The sequence below is a fragment of the Meles meles genome, chromosome 9, assembly GCF_922984935.1.
Source record: "Meles meles chromosome 9, mMelMel3.1 paternal haplotype, whole genome shotgun sequence".
In the NCBI taxonomy this organism is placed as follows: Eukaryota; Metazoa; Chordata; class Mammalia; order Carnivora; family Mustelidae; genus Meles; species Meles meles.
In genome coordinates this window covers 40,397,908-40,425,030 of record NC_060074.1, presented here as the reverse complement: position 1 = coordinate 40,425,030, position 27,123 = coordinate 40,397,908, and the positions used below count along the sequence as shown (strand labels likewise).

General features: G+C 39.0%; 1 protein-coding gene and 1 non-coding gene across 2 annotated transcripts in view; both read right to left on the bottom strand.

Annotated features, from left to right (window-relative positions):
- Positions 1 to 27,123, bottom strand: part of DIS3L2 (DIS3 like 3'-5' exoribonuclease 2) — a 367,036-nt gene that overhangs the window by 254,883 nt on the left and 85,030 nt on the right. The gene's annotated exons all lie outside the window — the stretch shown is intronic.
- On the bottom strand, positions 15,188 to 15,405 carry LOC123951191. The gene has a single exon (XR_006820363.1). It is a non-coding gene; the product is annotated as a small nucleolar RNA U3 (small nucleolar RNA).

The following is a 27,123-nucleotide window of genomic DNA, read 5'->3' as shown; positions in this document are numbered from 1 at the left end:
CTACACATCCATGGTTCAGAAGCTGACACAACAGAGGAAGCTATTGTGAACCCTGAGACCGGTCTGGTTGCCACATACAAAATTATCCCTGGAGGTAATCTGCTTATGAGATTTAACTTTAAAGAAGCAGAAAAGAATAAAAAAAGAAACCTGGCCACAGGCTGTAAAGTGCAGAACTCTGTGTGCATGAGTGTTCACAATAGTATAAAAGCAAGGAGCTTATCTACATTGCGGTGAGTCTTTTCAAGCTAAGACTTGCGGAAAGCTTTAGAACAAAACTACATTAACACGAAGTTCTCTAGCTTCAGTAGGTAGTTCTCCAACCATGCAAGAAACATGTCTTTGCTCTCCCATTAGCACTTCCTTCCTTGCTTTGCAGATAGCTAAGCCCAGGTAACAAACAAGCTATATTTCAATAAAAGGGGCCCAACAGAATTCCTTTGAGGTTACAAAATGAGCAGCCCCAGATATGGCTTTCAAAAATCAGCTGCTAAAATCTGGTCTTAAAAGAGTTATTCTGAAGTCATTTAAATTTTGGACTTATGCTGATTTTGGTGGTACTATTATTTTTGATACTTAAGCCAGTGGTGAGTCTTCTGATGCTAACATTTTTTTAAACCAACAATTTTCTAAGAGCACAAGGCTGGAAATACAATTTTCATATTGTTTTATTTGAATCGTTTTAAAAGCTGTCATCTTTCCCCTACCTTGATAGAAGCATAAAAAATGAGTTCAATGTAAGCTAGTTTGGCCATATAACCTCATAGTTTATGCCACTAAAAAATTCTTCTGAAAATTATCCTGGGCAGAAATTTTTGTATACAAAGTATCAGCCAAGAACAAATTTTTACAGCTGACTTCTAAACCCTTTAAAATTGTATTTTATAATGGAAATACTGACAGATACTTTACCCTAGAAGCACTATTTAATATTTCTAGCTTTTCCAAAATACAATACTATGAACTCAGAATCAGAGATATAAAAAAGAAAAAGTCTTAAGTTATAAAGCTATTTTAAAAAATAGGCATGAATAGAAATTTTTTATGGATCAAACATGTTTACATGCACTTAACTGTCATAACTACTACATTTAATTTTGCAAATGCTTTCTTGAATCACTTAGAATTTCAATCTGTGGATACTTCACCCCAAAGATTATTTGTGATCAGTGATTTGATCTCAGCCTGGCTTTTTACCCATTCATCCACATACAGATGGAGTCCAGGTCCTGTTTCCACATGCAGGAAAAGTAAGAACATTATCTAACTTCATATCAATTCAAGCAGGAGGAAGGCTGTAAACCATAGTAAGCCTTAGAAAACTTGGAACAGTAGGAAGCCATTTCCAGGAAGTGGATACCCAAATCAAAGAAAATCTGTGACAAGGGCATCCCAATGCACCACATAAGGACAGGTACAGTACACATTTATATTTAAATTAATTTTTCTACCATACCTCCTCACCTCAATATCATCCTATAGCTCTAGAGAAAGTCACCCATTTTCAATACCCTCCATCCCAACCCAAACTGCATCCACTAAATGACATGCACTTATAGCCTCTGGATTCCAAAAGGTTGGTGATATGAGGAAATGGACACAAAACTAGAGACCTCTAGAACTGAGGTACTGGCTTTGATGTTCAACACTTGAAGCATGTCACGTTACTTTTCACTTGAAACATGCTCGAGTTTCATCATCTTTTAAAATAAGATTTAAGGGACACCTGGGTGGCTCAGTTGGTTAAGAACCAACTCTAGGTTCCAGCTCGTCGTGATCTCAGAATCGTGAGATAGAGCCCTGCACTGGGCTCCGTATTTAGCATGGAGTCAGCTTGGGACCCTCTGTCCCTCCTCTGGCATGCACTCTCTCTCTCAAACAGATAAATAAATCTAAAAATAAATAAATAAATAAATAAAATAAGATTTTATTAACACTAACAAAATGAAGGATAAAAATCATATGACCATTTCAATGGACACAGAAAAAGTATTTGATAAAATTCAATATCCATTTATGATTAAAAACTCCCAGCAAAGTATAGAGGAAAACATACCACAACATAATAAAGACCACACATGACAAGCCACAGATAATATACTCAATGATGAAAAGTTTAATGCTTTTCCTCTAAGATCAGGAATAAGACAAGGGTGCATAACCTTGTCACTTTTATTCAATAGAATATTAGAAATCCTAGCCAGAAAACCAGGCAAAGAAAATAATTAATTGAAAACACCTAAATTGCAAAGGAAGAAGTAAAGCTGTCTCTATTTGCAGATGACATGATATTTTATATATGAAACCCTAAAGAACTAATTAAAACCCTAAAGAACTAATTAAAAAAACCTATTAGAACTAATAAATGAATTCAATGAAGTTGCAGGATATAAGATCAATATACAAAAATTTGGTTTGTGGGGCGCCTGGGTGGCTCAGTGGGTTAAGCCACTGCCTTCAGCTTGGGTCATGATCTCAGGGTCCTGGGATCGAGCCCCGCATCGGGCTCTCTGCTCAGCAGGGAGACTGCTCCCCCCTCCCCACCTCTGCTTGCCTCTCTGCCTATTTGTGATTTCTCTCTCTGTCAAATAAATAAGTAAAATCTTTAAAAAAAAATTTGGTTTGTTTCTATTGTTTATTTCTAAATTTTTTTATTTTTAGAGATTTTATTTATTTACCTGAGAGAGACAGAGCATGAGCAGGGGGAAGGGCAGAGGGAAAGGGAGAAGCAGACTCCTTTGCTGAGCAGGGAGCCTGGCGTGGAGCTCAATCCCAAGAGCTCAGGATCATGACCTGAGCCAAAGGCAGATGCTTAGCTGACTGAGCCACCCTGGCACTCTGGTTTGTTTCTATTCCTTAATAATGAACTAGCAGACAGAGAAATTAAGAAAACAATCCCACTTATAATTACATCAAAAAGAACAAAATATCAGGTCACCTTGGTGGCTCAGTAGGTTAAGCATCTGACTCGATTTTGGCTCTCTCTCTCAAATAAATAAATGTTTCTTTTAAAAATGGCAGAAGACATGAACAGACATTTCTCCAAAGAAGAAATATAAATGGCCAACAGACACATGAAAAGATGCTCAACATCACTCATCACCAAGGAAATGTACATTAAAACTATAATAAAATATCACCTCATACCTGCCAAAATGGCTAAAGTCAAAAACACAAGAAACAACAAGTATTGGTAAGAATGTAAAGAAAAAGGAATGCCTGAGCACTGTCAGTGGGAATGCAAACTAGTGCAGCCTCTGTGGAAAACAGTATGGAGGTTTCTCAAAAAATTACAAAAAGAATTACCTTATGATCCAGTAATTCCACTACTGGGTTATTTATCCAAAAAATATGAAAATATTAATTCAAAAAGATACGTGCATCCCTATGTTCACCGCTGCATTATTTACAATAGTCAAATTACAGAAGCAGCCCAAATGTCTATTGACTGATGAATGGATAAAGAAGATATGGTAAATATTTATGATGGAATATTATTCAGCCATGAAAAAGAATGAAATCTTGCCATTTGCAACAACATGGATGGAATCTAGAGAGCATAATGCTAAGTGAAATAAGTCAGTCAGAGAAATAAATATCATATGATTTCACTTATATGTGGAATTCAAGAAATGAATAAATAAAAAATGAGACAAACCAAAACAGATTCTTAAATAAATGGATGAAATAAGTGAAGGGGATCAAGAAGACACAATCATGATTAGCACTGAGTAATGTACAGAACTACTGAATCACTATATTGTACACCTGAAACTAATATAATATTGATCGTTAACTACACTGGAGTTAAAGTTTGAAATAAATTCCAATGGCATTTTTCACAGAAATAAAACAAACAATACTAAAATTTATATGGAACTAGAAGAACCCTAAATAGCCAAAGCAATCTTAAGATGGAACAAAGCTGGAAACATCACATTCCCTGATTGTGAAGCTCTGCCATCAAAGCAGTACGGTACTGACGTCAAAACAGACATATGAGTGAAGTCTTGCCATTCACAACAACATGGATGGAGCTAACAACACGGATGCTGAGGGAAATAAGTCAGAGGAAGACAAATACCATATCACTCCACTTAAACGTGGAATCTGAAAAACAAAACAAATGAACAGACAACAACAAAAAGAGAGCAAACCAGTGGTTGCCAGGGGTGGGGGTAGGGGTATACGTGAAATATGTGAAGGGGCTTTAAGAGGAACAAACTTCCAGTTATAAAATAAGCAAGTCACAGGGATGAAAAGTACAGCATAGGGAGTGTATTCAATAATACTGTAATGACTTTGAATGGTGACAGATGGGAACTATACTTATTGTGGTGACCATTTCATAATGTATATAAATGTCAAACCATTATGCGCCCATCTGAAACTAATACGTTATATCTCAACTGTACTTCAATTTAAAAAAAAATAAGAAGACACATAGATCAATGGAACAGAACAGAGATCCCAGAAATAAACTCACACATAAATGGTCAATTAATTTATGACAAAGGAGCCAAGAACATACAATGGGGAAACATGGTTTCTTCAATAAATGGTGCTGGGAAAACTGAACGGCCACATGCAAAAAGGAATGAAACTAGACTACTATCTTACACCATACACAAAAATTAACTCAAAATCCATTAAAGTCTTGAATTTAAGACCTAAAACTATAAACTCGTAGAAGAAAAAACAGGTGGGAAGCTCCTTGACATAAGTCTTGGTGATTATTTTCTGGAAATGACTCCAAAATTTAAAGCAACAAGAGCAAAAATAAAGTGGGATTATATCAAACTAAAAAGTTTCTGCATAGCAGAGAAAATTATCAACTGACTGAATGGAAGAAATATTTGCAAATCATACACCTAACAAGGGATTAATATCTAAAATATATAAATAATTCATGCAGCTCAATAGTAAAAAAACAAAAAAGCAAAACCCCAAACAATCCAATTTAAAAAAATAGGCAGAAGATCAGGGCGCCTGGGTGGCTCAGTCAGTTAGGCATCTGCCTTAAGCTCAGGTCATGGTCCCAGGGTCCTGAGATCGAGTCCCACGTTGGGCTCCCTGCTCAGCAGGGAGGAATCTGCCTCTCCCCACCTCATGCTCTCTCTTGTTCTCCCTTAAATAAATAAATAAAATCTTAAAAAAAAAATAGGCAGAGGATCTAAATTTTTCCAAAGAAGACATATAGATGGCATGAAAAGACACTCAACATCATTCATCATCAGGGAAAGCTAACCAAAACCATAATGAGATATCACCTCAAATCTATTACAATAGTTGTTATCAAAGAAAAAGTTGTCAGGCGGGGGGGGGGGGGAACCTGGGTGGCTCAGTCAGTTAAGCAGCTGCCTTCAGTTCAGGTCATGATCTCAGGGTCCTGAGATTGAGCCCTGCATTGGGCTCCCTGCTCCTTGGGAAGCCTGCTTCTCCCTCTCCCTCTGCCTGTCACTTCTCCTACTTATGCACTATCTCTCTCTGACAAATAAATAAATAAAATCTTAAAAAAAAAAAAAGTAACAAGTGTTGGTGAGGATGTGGCAAAAAGGGAACCCTTGTGCACAGCTGGTAGGAATGTAAACTGGTACAGCCACTATGGAAAACAATATAAAGGTGACTCAAAAAATTAAAAACAGTACTACCATATGATCCAACAATTCCACATACATACAATGGAATACTATTCAAGCATAAAAAAGAATGAAATCTTGCCATTTGTAACAACACAGGTGGACCTTGAGAGGATTATGTAAGTGAAAAAAGTCAGACAGAAAAAGACAAAAACCGTTATCACCTCACTTACATGTGGAATTTAAACACACACACACACACACACACACACACACACTGAGCTCATAGATACAAAGGCCAGACTGGTGGTTGTCAGAGGTGAAGGCTGGAGCGGGGTGGGGGGCAGAGGGCGCAAATGGGTGAAGAGGTCAAAGGTACAAACCTCTAGTTATAAAACAAAAGTCAGGGGGATATAATGTACCACATGATGACTACAGTTAAACTGTACTGCATATTCAAAAGTTGCTAGGAATAAATTTTAAGTCCTCATAACATGAAAAAAAAATGTTGCATGTGACTACATAAGATGACAGATATCAGCTAGACTTGCCCCAGCAACGACTTCGCAATATATACAAATCAAACCATGTTGTACATCTGACACTAATGTAATGTTACATGTCAATTATACCTCAAGTTTTTAAAAATGGAAAAAAAGATTCCAAAATTAGACTGGAAAATTATTACATCTCCAGCTTTCAAGAGTCTGACACTTGGGTTGGAATTTGGAAAAATATCCATTTATCAGAGTGAAACAACTGAGAAAAGAATGAAAAATGTAAGTGACATGGCAATAAGAGAGAAGAGACAGAAAGTGAGTTCACTAATAGAAAGGGATATTTAAGTTAATTTCATGACCAAATATGCTTGAGATCAACAGGATGAGTATAATGATAACATAATTACTTGATTATATTTGTGTACTAGTCGAAGGTAATGCAGAGAGTGCTATCAATTTTTTCTTGTTTTAAAATGAACACTTTTGAGAGCCTGGGTGTCTCAGTGGGTTAAAGCCTCTGCCTTCAGCTCAGGTCATGATCCCAGGGTCCTGGGATGGAGTCCCGCATTGGGCTCTCTGCTCAGCAGGGAGCCTGCTTCCTCCTCTCTCTCTCTGCTGCCTCTCTGCCTACTTGTGATCTATCAAATAAATAAATAAAATCTTTTTAAAAAATGAACACTTATTGAATATAACCCATTTTTACTTACATACAGAAAAGTGCACAAATTACAAATGTATAATATAGAATTTTACAAAGTAAACACACATGGCCACATTAGTAGTACCAATATGAAGAAACAGTGTTGCCAGTATATTTGTTTTCAATGCTGCCCAAGAACTTACCACAAATTCAGCAGCTTTAAAAATGATACAAATCTCTGTGAGTCACCTATATAGAGGAGCTGCCTCGTTCGGCCCTGTGCTAAGGATCTCCCAAGGCTGCCATCAAGATGTTGCCTGGGGCTGCTGTCTCATCTCTGGTTTAAGGATCAAACCCCTCTTATAAGCTTGGGTCACTGTTGGCAAAATTCATTTACTTGCCAACTGTAGAACTCACAGCAGCTCGCTTCCTTAAGGCCAGGAGAAAGTATCTCCAACCTCTGGACCTTTTAAATGGCTCATCTGATGAGGTCAGGCCTATAAGGATAATTTCTCTTTTGGTTAACTCAAAGTCAAGTGATTAGGGACTTTAATACCATCTGCAAAAATCTCTTTACCTTTGCCAAATAAGGTAACATACTCATTGGAGTGATAACCCATCAGATTCACAGGTCCCACTCACACTCAAGGGGAGAGGGCCCTATGTGGTGTGTATATCAGCGGAGGGCTCTTGAGATCATCTGAGAATTATGCCTGTGGGAACCAACACCCCAGAAACTGCCCTCCTGCCCCTTTCATTCATTGCCCCTTCAAGGGTAATCGCCCTGACCTGGTAAACCATAACACAGTTTTATGCTTATAAGAAGAACACTACCATAAATCCTCTTTTGTGTTAGGCTTCTTTGGTTCAACGTTTGTGAGATACATCCTTAATTGTTACACATAACTGTACATGAGTTCATTTCCTACAGCTCTAAAAAAAAAAAAAAAAGATTTATAAAGTCTACTGTACACATATACCACAATGTATTCAACCATGCTACTGCTGATGAAGACTCGGGTGGTTTCCAGCTGGGGCTATTTTATATCATGTTACTTTGAAGATTCTTGAATGCGGTTTTTTTGGTGCACAAGTGTACCCATTTCTGTTGAGCATAAACCTAGAAACGGAACTTCTGGGTCATAAGGTTATCTGCAGCTTTAGTTATACTGAACAACATCCCCACTAGCAGAGTATGGGAGTTCCAATTCCTCCAGCCCTCTCCAATTCTCAACAATGGCAGTCCTTTGCAATTTAGCTGGGTAGTGTAAGAACTCCAGCTTTGTTCTTCAAAATTACCTTGGTTGTTTTGGCCTTTACTGACATCTATACTTAGAACCAGTTGCCCCACACATGAAAATGCTTGCTGGGGCTGTGTTGAATCTATAGGTCAATTTGAAAGAATTAACATTTTTGCCATACTGAGTCTTACAGGCCATAAACATTTAGTTAGGGCATCTTTAACTTCTATCAACAACACTATGTAGTTTTTAACGTTGAGGTCTTGAACATCGTCCACAATATTTATCCTAAGGTATATGTTTTTCTATGCTAACATAAAGGGTGCCATTTATTATTATTATTATTATTGGTTTGTTGCTGATATATAAGAATAAAAATAATTGCTGGAGGTTGACTTTGTATGTAGCAACCTTCGTCCTTAGGGTTTTCCATGTATACAATCAAGTATCCGAACATAATGACCACTGTCTTCTTTCCTCAGTCCTTACACCTTTTCCCCCATGCTTTATCATATGTCCCCTGGTACAACGTAGAACAGAAGTGGTTACAGCATCTTTGTTTCATTCCCACTATCAGAAGGAAAGTTTTCACTGTTTCAACATTAAATATGATGGTTTGCAGGGTTTTGTTTTGTTTTATTTGTAAAAAGCCTTTATCAGATTAAGGAGATTTCCTCTCCTACTAGTCTGCTAAGAATTTTTATCAAAAATAGGTATTGAGGGGTGCATGGGTGGCTCAGTAGGTTAAAGCCTCTGCCTTCGGCTCAGGTCATGATCCCAGGGTCCTGCGATCGAGCCCTATATCGGGCTCTCTGCTTGGCGGGGAGTCTACTTCTCTTCCTCTCTCTCTGCCTGCCTTTCTGCCTACTTGTGATCTCTGTCTGTCAAATAAATAAAATAAAAATCTTTAAAAAATAAATGAGTATTGAATTTTACCAAATACTTTTCTGCAAAAACTGAAGTAATCATATGATTCTTTCCTTTTATTCTGTTAATGTGGTTCATTATAGGGGTGCCTGGGTGGCTTAGCTGGTTAAGCATCTGCCTTCAGTTCAGGTCATGATTCCAGGATCCTGGCATTGAGTCCCGAGCCAGGCTCCCTGCTCAGTGGGCAGTCTGCTTCTCCTTTTCCCTTTGCTCCTACCCTCAGTTCGTGCTCACTCTCACTCTCTCTCTCTCTCAAAAAATAAAATAAAATAAAATAAAATAAATGGCCTCTTAAGACGTTTTTCAACTCTTCAAAGAGTTTGGTAAAATGGAGGCTATTTTACTGTCATAAATATTTGAAAGCATTCACCCGTAAAGCCATTTGATCCTGGAGTTTTCTTTAAAAAAAAAAAAAAAAAAAAGCTGAATTAAAGATTCAATTTCTTTACTAGATACTAAATTATTCCATTCATCTATTTCTTCTTCTGACCATTTTGTTGTATATATCAAGAAATGTGTTTATTATATCAAATTTGGCCTTTACTTTTGAAATATATTTTCACTTTGTATAGATACCTAGGTTGGCAATTATCTTTTTCTTTTTTTAAGATTTTATTTATTTATTTGAGAGAGAGAGAGAGAAAGAGCATGGGCATGAGCAGGAGGGAGCAGACAAAGGGAGAAGGAGAAGTAGACTCCCTGCTAAGCAGGGAGCCTGACTCTAGGCTCGCTCCCAGAGCCCTGGGGTCGTGACCTGAACCAAAAGCAGACGCTTAGCCAACTGAGCCACCCAGGTGCCTCAGCAGTTATCTTCTTTCTGCACTTTTTTTTTTTTTTAAGTAGGCTCCACACCCAGCATGGAACCCAACACAGAGCTTGAACTAATCACCCTGAGATCAAGACCTTAGCTGAGATCAAGAGTCAGATGCTTAACCTATTAAGCCACCCAGGCACCCCATCCCTTCTTTCTGTACTTTACAAGACACCATTCTATCATCATTTGGCTTCCATCAAATTCATCTGAAAAGTCAGCTGTTGATCCTTTGAAGAGATCTTTCTCTCCTGTCTCTTGTCAAGAGTTTTCTCTTTGGGTTTCATTAAGTTTTACTCTAGTATGCCCACATATGATCTGCTTTCTATTAATCCTGTTTGGGCTTTCTTGAGTTTCTCAAATCTGTGGTCTCATGTCTTTTATATATTTGGGAAAATTCTTAGCTGTAATTTCTTAAAATACTGTTTGAATTTCATTCCCTCTTCCCTCCTTAGCTCAAATTACACAAATATAAGGTGTTTTCTTTGCATTTAATATCTATTTAATCTATTTTATATAAAATAAAAAAAATATTTTATTTTCTCCGTGCCTTAGTCCAGGTATGTTTTACTGCACTATTTTCCAGTCTACTAATCCCTTCTTCTGTGGTATCTAATTTTATCTAAACACATACACTGAATAAATCAGTTTCTATTATTTTTTCAGTTTTAGAATTTCTATCCATTCTCTTTCTATAAGTAACAGTTCTCTGGTGAAATTCTCTATCTTTTTATCTATTATCTTGAGCATATTGGCTCAGTTATTTTAAAATTAATTTCCTATAAAACCAAAATCTAAATTACCCATGAGTGTGTTTCCATTGTTTTTTTCTCTTGGTTTTTGATCATTTCTCATACATGAGGCTGTTTTACTAAATGCTGGATGTCAATGCAAAATTGTAAGAGCTCTGAAAGATATCCCCTCCTTCCAAAGAAGATGCATAGCTAGAACAGGAACAGATCATGCTAACAGAATAAGAAACTGATGTGATTTGAGGATGGATTTTCTGTCTTTTTCAAGTACACACCATCAGCCAAACATTTTTACTGTGGGGTACAAAATATATACAATACAATAAATGAATTATGATTCAATAATTAGCTGAGTTCATGTAACTTATAAGATGTACTTGGGCAGTTCCCATATATAGGTGTTCTAGGTGCATGTTTATATCAATTTTATCTTTCTTGGTTTGTTTTTTTTTTTTCTCTTCTGATCCCAGGCCCTCTATTTGCACGTATCCTCCAAATCCCTAAAAAATCTTCCCTGCAATGCATATAAGCACATGTGTACATTCTGTGTCTCAACCCATGTTAGAGATTCGGGATGACACAGCCTAAAGAACAGGAATCCCTTCCCCAGTGCTGCTTCTAAGAAATAACAGCTCTCAGTGGAAAGCTTCAAGGCAAAATCGAAGAAAGGAAAATAAAATGAACAGTGATTTACTCTTTTAGTCAATTTTAGACCTCAAGAAAGTATCAAATGGCTCTAAAATGAATGGGCTAATGGAAGTCATTTAATTTATTAATTCTAAGACAAAAATTACACTGCAAGTATCTTCCTCCAAGGGAACTTAGCTAAGGAGATGACTTGTTTGCTGCTGAATTAACAGAATTTTCCTTTCAAATTAGAAAAATTTAAAGCACTCTGGCTTTTGCATTTGTTAAAGTAGTTTCCAAATGTTAAGATATTCCTTATGGTTCTAAACAAAGAAAAAAACAGGTTTTGAAAATAAGACTTCCTGGATCCGTTCAGGTCTAAAAGAGAATATAAACTTCCTGTATGTTCCATGAGGGCACCACACTGTTTGCTATATTCAGTGACATATTATCCCCTTATCTGGTGTGCCACAGATGTCCAAAATAATATTTGTTAAATAAATCATCGCATCAATGAATTACGAGAAAACTGACATATCAATACCTTCTTGCTTTAATTTTCTGTAAAAAAAAAAAATACACATTTTAAACTATTTTTTAAATAATAACAATAAAACTGACATGAATACATTTCCTAAATTCCATACAACCTTAAGAGAACTTGAAAGATGGAACTATGAACAAAAACCCAAATTCAAGAATTTTACGATTTAGGGATTGACTTTTCCACTGTTGCCAGACACTGCCCCTCATTAATTAAATCAAAATGCTCCAGCCTGTTTAGAAATGAGTACATGAACAATGAAAAGGAAATACTACAGTTCAGTCCATCTTGCAAAGTAATCTACACCAGCGATACGCAGTAATTACAAAGGCCCTAGAAGTGTGCCTCTCACACAAAAGGTACTCGATAAATGCTAGTTGCCATTTTTAACATCAAATAGTGGGAATCATAAGAAGCAACACAAATCATTCCCAGAAGAAAATATCAAATATTACTGGAATGTGAACAGAGACAGCAATAAATGACTCTATATTACGGGTGAGAAACATCTGAAGGTTTTTCAATTAAGTAAAACAGAAACCTTGAATAACAATTCTGGAGATACAAAGGAAAGGCCTCAACCTGTGCTGGGGAGAGAAAAAGAGACACAAGCAGAGAACCGCAAGCAAAGGAAACCATGTGTGTGAGAAGAAAATGCAGACGTGCAGCCGTATGGTGCCTATTCAAAGACCTTCCCTCCGCAGTGCCTGAACTAAGGGTACACTGAAGGTGGCCCGAGAGAGCAAAGGGCGGGTCACACAAAGGCCTTTATGTTACATGAAGAAATACAAATGGGAAGAGCTAAAAGATTCTAGTCTAAGCTAATATTAACTGAAAGTAGGTGAGGATGGTATCTGTGGCCTCTAGGAAAAAACAGACTATCTGGGAACAATCAAAATCTATAACCATACTTACTTAACTCTCTACACCAAAGGAAATTAAGATGGAAACAAATAAAAACCAACTATAAATATTAATGAAGAAACATTACAGAAGACATTTATAACCAATACAGTCCATCTTTGATTTTGGGGGCGGAGAATAATATCCAGCTCTCACGTGCAAACATCAGCAAACCTGACTTGATCCAATGCTGTATTTTCTCTTCCAATTATAGCTCTGAAGAAAACAAATTTTTGCTTTGAAAGACCACTAAATTTAGTAAATTTACCCATGTTCTTCAGTCATAAAATTCTGCATCACAAGATCATTCTTCTTACGTTGTCTGGAAATGATGAAATTGTTCAACAAGTATTTATCCCCAGCTGCTGCATGTCAGTTACAGCTGCTAGATGCAAGGACAAGAAACTGAAAGAAGAACTCACATTTTAAAAGTACCTATTTGCCAGACACCATTTTGGGTGATTGTAGCTCTTTTTTTTTTTTTTTGACAGAGAGAAATCACAACTAGGCAGAGAGGCAGGCAGAGAGAGAGGAGGAAGCAGGCTCCCTGCTGAGCAGAGAGCCCGATGTGGGGCTCGATTCCAGGACCCTGGGATCACGACCTGAGCCGAAGGCAGAGGCTTTAACCCACTGAGCCACCCAGGCGCCCCTGATTGTAGCTCTTTAATCCTTACAAAAAAAACTTACTTTCATTTATATATGAGGCCTCTGAGCCTCAGGGCCATTAAGTAAAGGGTCTAGAATGTAGACCCTAATCTGACTTGAAAAGACCATGTTCTTTCTCAAATTCCATGAAGATAAATATAAATAAAACAAAACTCTTGCCCTCCCCAGCTGAAACTTGGGAGGAATACATGCTTATAGTCCCTTTGCCTAAAATATTCTCCCCTCCTCTGAATTTTCATTTGGCAAACTCTTCTTTCTAACTGAAATTCAAATGTCATCTATTTTAAGAAATGTTCACCAGTTCCCTTAGGCAGAGCTGTCTTTGCCCCTCCTCTGAGCTCTGGCATCTGTCTTCAAATCCCTGTAAGGAATATATCAGATAGCACCATGGCTGCTCTGTTTATAAATCTGATCTTGGGCAAATTGTGTTCATTTTGCTCCCCTGGGACCCAGCCCAGTGCCAGGCACAAAGTGGCCAATGAAAAAATGTTGGGTAAATGAACAGATAGTGGGAATCACCCAAACAGAAGTGCCAGTTTAAACTCTGAATGTACATAAAAGCCTCTGTGAAAAGTGTATAAAGAGGGGCGCCTGGGTGGCTCAGGGAGTTAAAGCCTCTGCCTTTCGCTCAGGTCATGATCTCAGAGTCCTGGGATCGAGCCCCACATCGGGCTCCCTGCTCAGTGGAGAGCCTGCGTCCCCCCTTCCTCCCCCCTCAACTCCCCCGCCCTCCCCTCTGCCTACTTATGATCTGTCTGTCAAATAAATAAAATCTTTAAAAAAAAAAAAAGCGTATAAAGAAAGAAAAGATGGCTCAGGGCAAAAGATTGGGAAAGGTCTACAAGGTGGAGGAAAGAGAGAAATCAACTAAGAGAAAACAAACCAAGAGGAAACCAGAATTGGGCCACAGATCAAATGGGGCATTATTACAAAGAGGATGGAAATCAAAGGTCTTAAATCACTGTAGAAGCTCAAGGAAAACAAAAACTAAGAAAGTGACCAATGAAAATGGATAGGATTTATTTATTTATTTATTTATTTGACAGAGAGAGATCACAAGTAGACATAAAGAAAGAGGAAGAGGAACAGAAGCACAAAAGACAAGTGTGCACAAAACAGAGATCTGTATTCAGAGAAATACACCCCTGTTCCTGACTTTGAAGTACAGATTCAACCTTATGACTCAGTATCCACCAGAAAACTGAAATCTGGTCCAACTCAATGTGCCAAACACAGAAAGAACACATAGGAGACAAAGCTAACATTGAAGATGATTAAACCAATGTTCAAAGAATCAACAAGGTCAAAGGATGGATGGAAAACAAAAGGCAAAATTTAAATAAATGCAAAGTCTTTTTGAGTGTGGTTTCAATTATTTAACTTAAGGACGGGTATGACCTGGCAATACACAGTTACAATTTGAAAAGTTATCTCATCTTTTGACCCAGTAAATTGCACTCAGAGAATTTAACTTAAGGAAACAATCCTAAAAAATAAAAGTTATGTATTTAAAGGTGTTATTCACAATATTATTTAGATAACAAAAAATATAAACAACTAAATCTCCTATAACATAGGAAAGTTATTAAAAATAAAAAACATTCACTCAATGAAATACTATGCAGTACTTAAAAGTGACAATTTATTTAGACACTTTCTCAGTGCATTAACTTCTGCCTAAAAATCTTGGTAATAAAATAGGACAAAGTTTATAGTAAATAAAAGCTCACCATACTAAACCACACACACATAATATGAGTATTGTATACTCATTGTATAGAGGCACTTTGAAAATCAGGGAACAATGACACAAAATGGCTAAGAGGAGAAGAGTACTTGTGTTTGGTAACGAAGGGAATGTACTTCCCACACTGCATTCGGTAATATACTATCTCAAAACAACAATAACAGTAATAAACACCCTTCATCAACAACAGCAACAAAAACAACTTGGGCATATCCAATTCAGTAAGTGCCCACAACATTTTTTCTTTTTTCCCATTCCGACAGCATCCCCTCTCTCTCACCCTCCCAAAGGAAGAGAAGAACGAGCATCAGTGCCAAAGGCAACTGCACAAGCAACTCCCAGAAGCCGGCATCACACTCAGGAGACAGGCTGCACCTAATCCTCATGGTTTCAGACACACTACATGTTCAGAGAAACTTCTCTAATAACAAATACAAATACAGCAATGATCCCTGAAAGCACAGTCTTCCCACATACAGCATCTTTTTTTAAGAGTTTATTTATTTATTTGACAGAAGGAGAGACAGCAAGAAAGGGAACACAAGCAAGGGGAGTGGGAGAGGGAGAAGTAGGCTTCCTGCCAAGCAAGGAGCCTGATGTGAGCCTCGATCTCAGGACCCTAGGATCATGACCCGAACTGAAGGTAGACGCTCAACTGAGCCACCCGGGTGTCTCTCATGGCAGCATTATTCATAATAGCCAAAATGTGTAAGCAATCCAAATGTCGGTCAACTGATGAAAAGATAAAATGTGGTACATTGGTACAGTGGTATATTATTTAGTTATAAAAAAAAAAAGGATGAAGACTTGATAAATGTTATAATATGGGTGAATCTTGAAAACATGCTTAGAACCCAAACACAAAAGAGGAAATATTATGTGATTCCATTTACATGAACTGTCCAGAATAATCTACAGAGACAGAAAGACTAGTGGTTGCCAGAGCCTGGGAGGGAAGGGGAATAGGGAGCAAATGTTTAATGAGGACAAGGTTTCTTTAGGGGATGATGAAAATGTTCTGGAATTAAATAGCGGGGATGGTTATATAACATTGTGAATATATTAAAATCACTGGACTGCACTCTTTAAAATGATTTTTAAAATAAAATGATTAAAATATGAATTTTGTCTCAATAAAATTATTAATTTAATCATTTATGGCATAATCTAACCTCTTACCAAAGTAAATGTCAGAATGAAAAGATAATTCCAATTAAATAATAAATCATTTTTAAAATGTGGGTACCCTACTTATTAAAAAACAATATATCCTTTTAATAAACCCCAATTATAGACATTGAAACAGTTTCAGACTGCTTTTGTTTATATTTGCTTTGTCTAGCTCTTTACCCTTCCAGCTAAGTTCTTTTTCTTTAAAATCTCATCTGAGGGGCGCCTGGGTGGCTCGGTGGGTTAAAGCCTCTGCATTTGGCTTGGGTCATGATTCCAGGGTCCTGGGATCGAGCCCCACATCTGGCTCTCTGCTCAGCAGGGAACCTGTTTCCTCCTCTCTCTCTCTCTCACTCTCTCTCTCTCTGCCTGCCTCTCTGCCTACTTGTGATCTTTATCTGTCAAATGAATAAATAAATCTTTAAAAAAAAAAAATCTCATCTGATGTGGGGCACCTGGGTGGCTCAGTTGCTTAAGCATCTGCCTTCCACTCAGGTCATGATCCCAGAGTCTGCTTCTCCCTCTGCCCCTCCGCCTGCTTTTGCACTCTCATACTCTCTAATAACTTAATAAAATCCTTTAAAAATAAATAAATAAAATACAATCTCATCTGATGCAACAACATATGACACTACAACAGCACAGGGGAATAGGAAAAAAATAATGCTCACATTATTAGAAGCTTATATTGTCAACTGTTTCAAGATACAAAATTCTGAACACTGAAATAATTTTATAACATCCTATAGGTTTACTTTTCAAAAAGACTTTAACATGTTGGGAACTACTAAAAGCAGGCCTCAAACAGTGGTTTAGGAAAAAAGAAATAGAAAGCCTACCCCACAACAAACATGCATTAAACAGAAACATGCACAAAAGCATTAATGAAACTGGAGACTAATGGAAATGACATGATTATTTGACCTTAACATAAAATGAACAACTAATGATATGGATTGAAATCTCTCTTTTTTCAATAAACTAATTAATAAGTTTTTTTCCAACTATACCTATAAGAATAACCTCTCAGTCCTTCATTTTGCTCTAACTAAATAGAGAAGGGACGAGTGGGGTGTGTGTGTGTGTGTGTGTGTGTGTGTGTTGGTGGGGGAAGGTAACCAGAGTCTGATTCTGCTAAAATAAGGAAATCATGGGGCACCTGGGTGGCTCAGTAGGTTAAGCCTCTGCCTTTGGCTCAGGTCATGATCTTGGGGTCCTGGGATCGAGCCCCCTCGGGCTCTCTGCTCAGCGGGGAGCCTGCTTTCCCCTCTCTCTCTCTCTGCCTGCCTCTCTGCCTACCTGTGATCTCTTTCTCTGTCAAATAAATAAATAAAATCTTAAAAAAAAAAAAAAGCCCTCCTTTCTTCTTAAAAAAAATAATAAAATAAAATAAGGAAATCGTTACTTCAAATCTCTAAAGACCCAACGAGTTGCTACACTGCACTCACGACTCTCCCCCAGAACTAGCTACAACGGAGTAATACCATATACAGATGCTCTCTCTAGAGTGCCAAAATAGTTTTTATTTTAAAAGAAAGAAGAATTAATTAGCCACCATCAGTGGTTCTCAAAATTTAACATTCATGCAAATCACTTGGGGATCTTGTGAAGAGACAGGTTCTTTACAGTGGTGGTTGCAAGAAGGAAGGTGGGTTAGAGGATGTGTGAAACAGATGAAGAGGATTAAGAGTACCGTATCTGGATGAGCACTGAGAAATGTATGGAATTTCTGAATCATTATATTACACACCTGAAACTAACACAACACTGTATGTTAATTATACTTGAATTTTAAAAGGAGCTGAAAAAAGAAGCAGACTGTTATTCAGCAGGTCTCAGGGAACAGCCCGAGATTCTGCAGGGCTGCTGGTACCTAGAACACACTTCAAGTTGCAAGGATCCAGAAGGAATACCACATGTAACACCAAGAATGTCCTGAAAGGCAAAAAACCCAGCCTGCAAGGCTTAATTAAGCTCGTCACTGTCAAAAACCACCTAGATCTTATCCCAGAAGATCTGAGACTATGATGTTTACAGACTGGAGATACTCCATCACAGGGCATTATAAACAATGAGACCTCACTCCGCCAATGGTTCCAGAAAAAGAAATGACATGCACCAGTGACTCCAACAGTTCCCAGGTTCGTCCTAGCTTCATCCAGAAAGATCTGGGTCTTCAACTCTACAACTGATCTCGGCCAGCATTAAATGAGCAGGAGCCTCTGGCGAGGTTGACAAAGACTTACTCCAGCCACGTGCCTTCCCCTCATAGCCTCCATTTCCACTCTACTAAACAATCTCTCGGATTGAGAGCAGGCCGGGTTCTCCTCTCTCTCCATCAAGCCTTCTGGTTCAAACTCACTTTACATTCAGACTTCATTTCCTCCAGAAATGTATTTCCAGAAAGCACTCTGTGACCCTCGGCAGGCGGGCAAAGTGTCTGTACTGTGCGCTCACACGGCACTCCAGGACTTGTCCATACACTCACCACTCTACCCTGCTCTGCAAGGCTGGCTGTCTCAGAATGCTTTTCTTCTCAAGAAAATCCTGCCCTTCCAACACTAAGGCACCCACTGTAAATAATGAGTAAGCTTTCCTACTCTGCATCTAGAATGGCACTCTGGAAGTACCACCTCTGGGAGAACTGACAAAATAGCCACTGAAGTCTCCTTCTACGCTCCGTGGTTTAGAACCAGATCCTGCCTATCTTATTTCATTCCATGTTCCCAAGGTTCGTAGCAAGCACTCAACAGCACCTTCACGGGGTGTAGCATGAGTGAAGGAGCCCACTCTTGCTGACAGACCATATTCGAAACCATTTACCTCAATCATTTGTTCTGTGTTTCTAACTGGTTAGAAATCTCCTTGGTTCCTGACCATCAGCTCACTTCCCGCTTACAGTCTTACACTCCTCCCTTTGAACTGATCTTTGTCACCTGCCTCAAGCACAGACCTTTATCTGACCTACTACTCCCCCCTCCTCTACCACATCCCGTACCCCGGACAATTTTTCCAGTAACAAATGGGCCTGGTTTGACACTAAAAAGGACTGAGTGGAGAACCACTTATCTTCTCTCTGATCACTGCAAACACCAACTCCATGCTACCCACTGCTCAAGTAAATGGCAACAAAGGCCTGAAGCATAGGGGCAGAGCCCAGGAATACTGGATGAGAAACGCAGCTGTAAGGAGAGAAAGCCATGGCAGCAATTAAGTTGGCCAGAGTACTCTGCATTCAACTTCCCCTGCTTCCAAGAATATTACTTAGACCTTAATCTGCAGCCTCGATTTCTAACTTGATCAAAAAGGCACTCTATGCCAAACACATATAAACTCTCACTAGCCAACAGCATTCACACATATCATTAAAGAGGATAACGCTAAACCAAAAACAAAAGCAAAAACACAGAATACAGTCAAATAACTTCCAAGAACCCACAAAGGTAAAGACTCTTTAGAACTTTCTGACTCAAAAACGAAAGCCTCAAGAACTAAAAGCTTGAATTGCTGCCCTGGAGTCAAAATAGGAAGACACAGTTGTCGTGCTGCTAGGCTGAGAGCGAGGGGCCTGAGTCGAGGTGCCCACAGTGCTCTGCTAGGGCAGGGGCAGCGACGGCCTTCACGACATCTAACTGCGCCTCTAGAACACAGGTCTGCCAACGACTGCTCACGAGCCAGATCTAGCCATCTTTTTAAATGAAGTTTCACCAGTACATAGCTGTTTTTAGGCTATGGAGGCAGAGTTGAGAAGTTGCAACAGAAACATGGTCGGCAAAGCCTAAAACATTTACTATCTGGCTTTTATAGAAGTTTGTCGACTCCTACTCTAGGACATGCTACCAAAAAAAAAAAAAAATCACCATCAGGACATCTCCCTGCTCCTGGCCAACTGTCCCCAGTGCACTGTGCTGCTAACACCTGATCTGGTCTTCCACAGAGCAGCTCCCTGTTTGCACGCTCAGTTCAGTGTGCTGTTCTCCCACTTCACCCTCTTACCAGCCAGATGCACCTACTTCCAGCATCAGTCTAGTTCATTCTCAATAACACGTTCTCAAATGCTAACTCAGGATCCATGTTGTGATTCTACTAATTAAATTTTTAAGTAACTTAGGTATTTTAAAAATCTCTCACAAAGACACATCATGTGAGCAAGAAACTCCACCAGAGGCCCCACCTCTGGGAAACCCAACCTAAGATAATATATAGTTAGGTCATGATTCTCTCACATCGAAACAATTTTAACTGTCATCTCTGGGTCTTTTCTTTTTTCTAAGTAGGTTCCACACCCAAGGGAGAGTTTGAACTCATGACCCCTGAGATCAAGACCTGAAATCAATAGCTAAGACGCTCAACCAACTGAGCCACCCAGGTACCCCTGGGTCTTTTATTCTTGAATCACTCACCACCCATTCTTAACCTCCTTCAAGCTCCCTAGTGCCTGGATGACAAGAGCTGAACTCCTTCACCAGCATGAAGACACTTCAGGACGTGAGCTCCCTACCCGCCCAACCACCATCTACCAGCCTGGCCTGGTCTTCTGCCACAATAAATTCTACCTTACATTTTAAGCTCCAAAACACTGTACCAAAATCTCTGTACTTCTCCAAATCTACCATGTCCCTCTCTCTAGTTACCTAAGTTTATAATATAGTTATGTACATGCCCTAAATCATTACTAGTTTCTATAAAACATGGGATAAGATATACCTTTTGCAATTTCTAAAAACCGAAAGATTTAACAACAGCAGTAGCAAGCAATAACTTCACAATGCTACTAGTAATGGTAATTTATAAATATTACCAAATGTCAGTACATTTCCCTTAAAACCTAACTTCCTTGGCTTTCACAAACAAAAACTGTACCATTAACTTAATTCAAGGATGAACAAATTTACTTTGCATCACATATTTTACTTTCAAGCCAGAATTATATAACTAAAGGTGATCTTAAAGACCATCTAGATCTTCCAGCTATTTCTGAATTCTTTTTTCATTAGTGGGGATGAATTTGCAGTAAGTGATACAGAAGTTGTTGCCTGATGTCCCTAATGACCAATGGCATATACTCGTCAGAAGGCTAGTAAGAATGCAATGTAAGAGCAATCTAATTAATGCAGTGGAATCGTCATTAGGGCAGTTCACCAACTATATCCTGCAATCCCTACTTGCAGACACTTGAGAGGATGACACTTCTTGCAGGTTGGGGAGGACCAGGTGAATCATTCTAGCCAAAGACTGTAAGTAGAACTGATGGAGTCATTTCCGGGCAAAGACATTTTAAATGTCCAGGGCTCCCTTTTCTTCTGCCGCAGAAAAGGGGAACATTCCTGATGGCAGCTATTCCATTCAGCCTGGGCTCTGAAGTGGCGATAATAAAAAGTGAAGCCCTAAGTGATCTTGATGGGCTAAAAGCATAAGTTAAAAAAAAAAAAAACAAAAAAAACATTGTTGCTCCACAGTATAACCTTGGCTACCATATAACTTCCCAGCAATTTAGACACTTCAAAGGAATGCATAGTGACACACCAACATTTTACATCAACATTTTATATCTACTATGAATAAATGTTATCAGTGGTAAATTCAAGAGCTAGGAATAGTAAATTTGAGTTATTACATGCTCTTAGCTAAACTAAGGGAAGAATAATAATAGTGACATTTCTTGAGCAATTAAAATGTGCCAGCATTGCTCTTAAGTCCTTTATCTACATTAGTTCATTCTGTGCAATGAAGGTGAATTTCATGAAACCATCTCCATGGAGTTACAAAGGACTGAATTAGTTTTCTAGCAAATAATCCTGAAATATTAATTGGGAGTTTCCCAGCACAAATAAGCTACTCTATCCTTAAATGATACATTCCTTATTTCAGACATTTCAATTTGAATTATGGAGATCTGAAGGCATGTTTAGAGCAGGCAAGAACCTGAAATATTTGATCCCAGAGCTGGCAATAATGAAGAAGAAAAGATGATTGTTAAAAATAGGCTTGTGTATATAACAATTTGGGGAAAATCTGATCATGGTAGTAGATATACCTTACCTACCATACTCCTGCGGGTGGAGGCTTCAAAGACCTAGCCTTCCATCATTAAGTACCTTCCAAGTCTTTTTCAGGCCTGCCATACGGGCCAAGAAACCAAACAGTTCTAAGAAATCCTAATTCCACTGGAATTGAGAACAATCCAAAATGATAGTGGTTATATAAGAGATTGGATTAAATATAATCTAGTATGATGGGTGCATATTTAAAGAAGAACTTGGAAGACAAAACTTTAAAACAATCACTTGAAGGAAAAGCTAGTTGTCAAAGGAAACAATTTACTGTATGAGACCAATTTCATGTGACCATAAGAAAGTCTGGAACAGCCACTGAAAATTGGGGATTAAATGTGCACTTTGATTTTTTTGTTTGTTTAATTTAGAATAAGAGTAGTAACTCCTATCAACACTTCCTTTGTTCTTTCAAACTCGTTATTTCTTTCTGTGCCAGTCTCTTCTAAAATACCCATCCATACTTCTATTATTCTTCTGCTAAAGTATAAGTCTGCATAAAAATAAGTTTTCTTAGTGACTGTATCACAGACATTTTAGAAAATATAGAATAATTATCCCCGCTTCCCCACCCTCAATTCATGTATAGACTTTGCTCTGTTGTAAATTAAGTGAAATAATCCTATCCCAAGAGGAAATTAGACTTTGCTAACAAAGTGCTTAATTGATTTATTCCAACTGTAACTTCTCAGTCTGATTGAAGTACTCAACAGATATCTGGAGGATGAACGAACAGCATTATAGGTTCCCAGTGGGTATCAATATATCAAATCAACTTCAGCCTTTCTTAGCATAATTTTAACTATTCAGACAAAAAAAATATATAGACGCTAATTTCCTTTTTTTTTTCTTTTGAACATTTTATTTATTTATTTGACCGAGACAGACAGTGAGAGAGGGAACACAAGCAGGGTAAGTGGGAGAGGGAGAAGCAGGCTTCCTGCCAAGCAGGGAGCCTGATGCAGGGCTTGATCTCAGGACCCCAGGATCATGACCTGTGCCAAAGGCAGACGCTTAACGTCTGAGTCACCCGGGAGCCCCTGAAGCAAATTTTCAAAGAGTAGGAATTTCACTTGAAATCTACCCCTGACCCTTCAGCTAGTCAGATTCTGTTTCACACTGGAGAATGGTCTAAATGAGTCTCATTTTAACATGCTCTTGTCTTCCTCCTTTACTCTGATTTTCTCTGGGTTACTCACTATGGCTGTATCAACAAAGCTGCTCACCCTAGTTCCCAATCAAGCAAGGTAGGCAATATTTAAACAGCCTTGGCTCCTCCTATAGGAGGCCTTCGCTTTTAATCCACCTCCTAGCTCCAAGATACCAGAACTTAATTCTGGGCTCCCAAATATCCCTTGGTACAACCAAAAAGAGGCCCAGAATTCTGGCTCCCAGGGTTGGTCTTCTGCTTTGGTTCTTGCTCCCAGTACCACTCTAGCCGATTCTCCTAGCCCAGCAATCAAATGTTACCCCTGACTCCCGGGCCAGTGGCTGCCTCTACCAGTCGGTTTACAGTAAGAGAGTCCACATCTCTAAACTCAGACCCTCTGTCCCAAAGCGCCAGAAGGACCCACCTCTTACATGACAACTGCCCACTTGCCTTTTGAATACCTATGCCACATACCCCCAGGAATCTGTGATCTACTGCTGGCTCAGGATGATAGCTGGGTCTGTAACCCCTTGTTCAGCAAGCTCTAGCTCTTGATTTAACTTTATACTTGAGTCAGCTCTCTCAGTATCTGATGCACTACCTAGAGCAGATGTCTGGTAAGGTCACAACACATTCGCAACACCTGCCTTCATAATGCCCTGAGAAGCTATCATATTGGTCTAGTCTTAAGATAAAACCACTAGAATTCCGGGGCGCCTGGGTGGCTCAGTCGGTTAAGCAACTGCCTTCAGCTCAAGTCATGATCCCAGCATCCTGGGATTGAGTCCTGCATCGGGCTCCCTGCTGAGCAGGGAGTCTGCTTCTCCCTCTCCCTCTGCCTCTCCTCACTGATGGTTTGTTCTCTCTCTCTCCAATAAATTAATAAAATCTTTAAAAAAATAAAAACAAAACAAAACAAAAACCCCACTAAAACTCTAGTTAATTTTTCCTAAGTTGTCTGTTTTCTAAGAATTAATACTAGGCCTTTGGTCATTTCAATTGATAAAATCATCTTTTTTACCCATGATGGCAACTCAAGATACTACCTAATGCTAAGGCATGTATTCCAATTTCCTGGATCTATGCTGATTTTTATGATACTTGACAATATCTAGCTATAGGTTTAATAACTCTCTTCTTTAGCTCTCTGAAATAACAAATGGCAATGAGATCATGAAATAAGAAGAAATGAATCTGAATCCCAACTCTGCCATTCCCTAGTTATACATTACCTAAATAAGGAAAATGTGTAAGCTAAGACTCGAGTGTCTCATTTACAAAACTGGGATAGAGACAACAGCAGACTAAATGGTGTGGGGCACTAAATACAGTTCCTGTTATACAGTAAGCACTGAAAAGTTAGCAATCATCCAGCATCCACAGGGTCTATATATGCTTACTTGTGATGTACTACACTGGAGTCTTAAAAGAAGGAAAATAACAGGATAAACATTATAGTTAATAAAAGATGAAGGACAAGGTTGTTTAATGAGTATGAATGAACTTGATGGGACAAAGGAAAGAAAAGGAAAAGGAAAGCGAGTGCAAGAGGCAGGGCGAATATCAGATCAATTGCAAACAGAGGGCATTTACAGAGAAGAGCAGCATCTGTGGGCTTCTGCAAAAGGGGCCAAGGTCTCCCTGGAGGGCAGGAGCTTGAGAACTGCTTTTCTTTACCAGTATCGGGGGAGCCAGGAGAGGGGCCGCAGCCCTCAGCCAATGACATGACAGAGAAAGCCTTACCCCACATATTCCTCCCTGAAAGTGGAAATGTCCACAGTCGTCTCTTGCCAAATTGTTCTCAACCCAAGGCATTCTCATCCTAAAACAAAACCAAACCATCCTTCAAACTTCACTGCAAATATAACCTCCTCTAGGAAATCGTCCCCAGTTCTCACAGAGTGTGGTGCTCCCATAACAACATGTATTTCTCTTGCTATTTTGCAAACAATACTACAATTGTTTCCATTCCCATCCCAGTCAGCCAACAAGCTCCTTAACAGCAAAGCCTGTGACCTTTTCCAGACAGTACCTGCAGCTTCAAACACGGGACAGGCTGGCAGGAGGATGAGAAGCTAGCAGGTACCCTGAACAGTTCTAGGCAGAATCCCCAGGATTCGTGAAACAGCCTAATCCCTGACTTTGAAAACCTGAGGAAAACCACAGACCCTCTCCCTAGGAAAATGCACATGTACACACACACACACACACACACACACACACACACACACACACACAGACAAGGGAAAAATAAATCCTATAAGAGCCATAGCTAAAAGTCATGAGATCTGGGTTCCACTCCCTGGTCCTGCCAAAAGCTCCAAGCTCTCAAACAAGTCACTTAATGTCCCAAGTGGCAAAGTGAAGAAACTATCTTTTGCCCCTCAACTATCCTTCATGAGACATCTGTAATAAAAACTACACACATATGCTACAAAAATGGAAGAATTCTTTAAAATTGTTATATAAGAGCAAATTATTGTTTATGATTGCCTCACAGCTTGATTCTTTCACAGCTATCTATTTTGCCAAAAAAACATGCTGTGAAAGAAATTGACTATTTACTACTACAGCTAAAAGAATTGTTTTTATTCTAAAACCCCAAAGGCCCTGTAGTTTACATACCCAAGAGGGGTGAGCAGCACAACAAGCATAAAGAAGCAAAGATGAATAATCCAATTAATTCACATTCGCTCACACCATTGACTACAGATTCCTCTGATAACAATATGCTTTTGTACTAACAAACCTGTAATACAATTGGCCAGTATGCTTTGAGATGTTTATATCCTACATGTCAGGGATGCTTGAGGACAGTCTGAATATTCTCTTCTCTCTAGTTTGACCCTGTCACCAACAACTGTCACAGGTCTCCCCGCTTCAGAATGGGAAGCTGTGAAATACTTACTCTAATGAGGCCTAAGGGACATACCTAATGGGCTTGCTCATATGAAAAGCAATTGTCAGGCAGCCACTGCAAAGACCCTTAGGAGCTCCACAGAAAAGGGACAGGCAAGGAGCCCTGGGCCATCCTCTACATTCCAAATCTTCTGAAAACTGAAGAGGGCTTCAATTCCCCTCATCTGCTACCAGCAACTCAAAGGGGCCTCCTTGCCAGTCTAAGCCTCACTCTAGATCCACAGCAATCCCCACCCAAGAGGATGTTATCAATAAAGACGGGGTTCAGGATCCACTAGATCAAAATACATCTTCCTAGATCTGAGCAGATCCCATGGATTCTGAAAGCCTGAGATTGTTGACACCCATCTCACTGGATCTCTGCCCCTCTACACCCTCAAAATGCATCAGCCTTTTCTCTAAACCAGCCACAGCTGGGAAATTGTTTTGTTTCACAAAAGTTGTCTTTTGAATGTTTGCAGTATGTGATATCTGCTATTTTATTCCTGATATTGGTGACTTGTGCCTTTTTACATTTTTGTTAGTTGTACCAGAGGTTTATCAATTCATTGACTTTATCACAGAACCAGCATTTTCTTTTCTGTCTTCAATTTCATTGACATCTGCATTAGACACAGATGAAATTTAACCAGCATGGTTCATACCCCGAGGCAGGAGCACGGGTCTCTCCAGTCTCCTCGATTGACCTCTGAATGCTGGCCTACCCAAGAATTCAATACTCAGCCTTTTTGCCTTCAGCTACACTCTCTAAGTGATCTCATCCACTAGCATGACTTTAACACCACACACATGCTGATGACTCCCAAATTTACATCTCTAGCTTCAATCTTTCCTTGGAGCTAGGTTCATTTGTCCAAATATCTTGTTTTGCTTGTTTCTTCAGTCATTTGTATG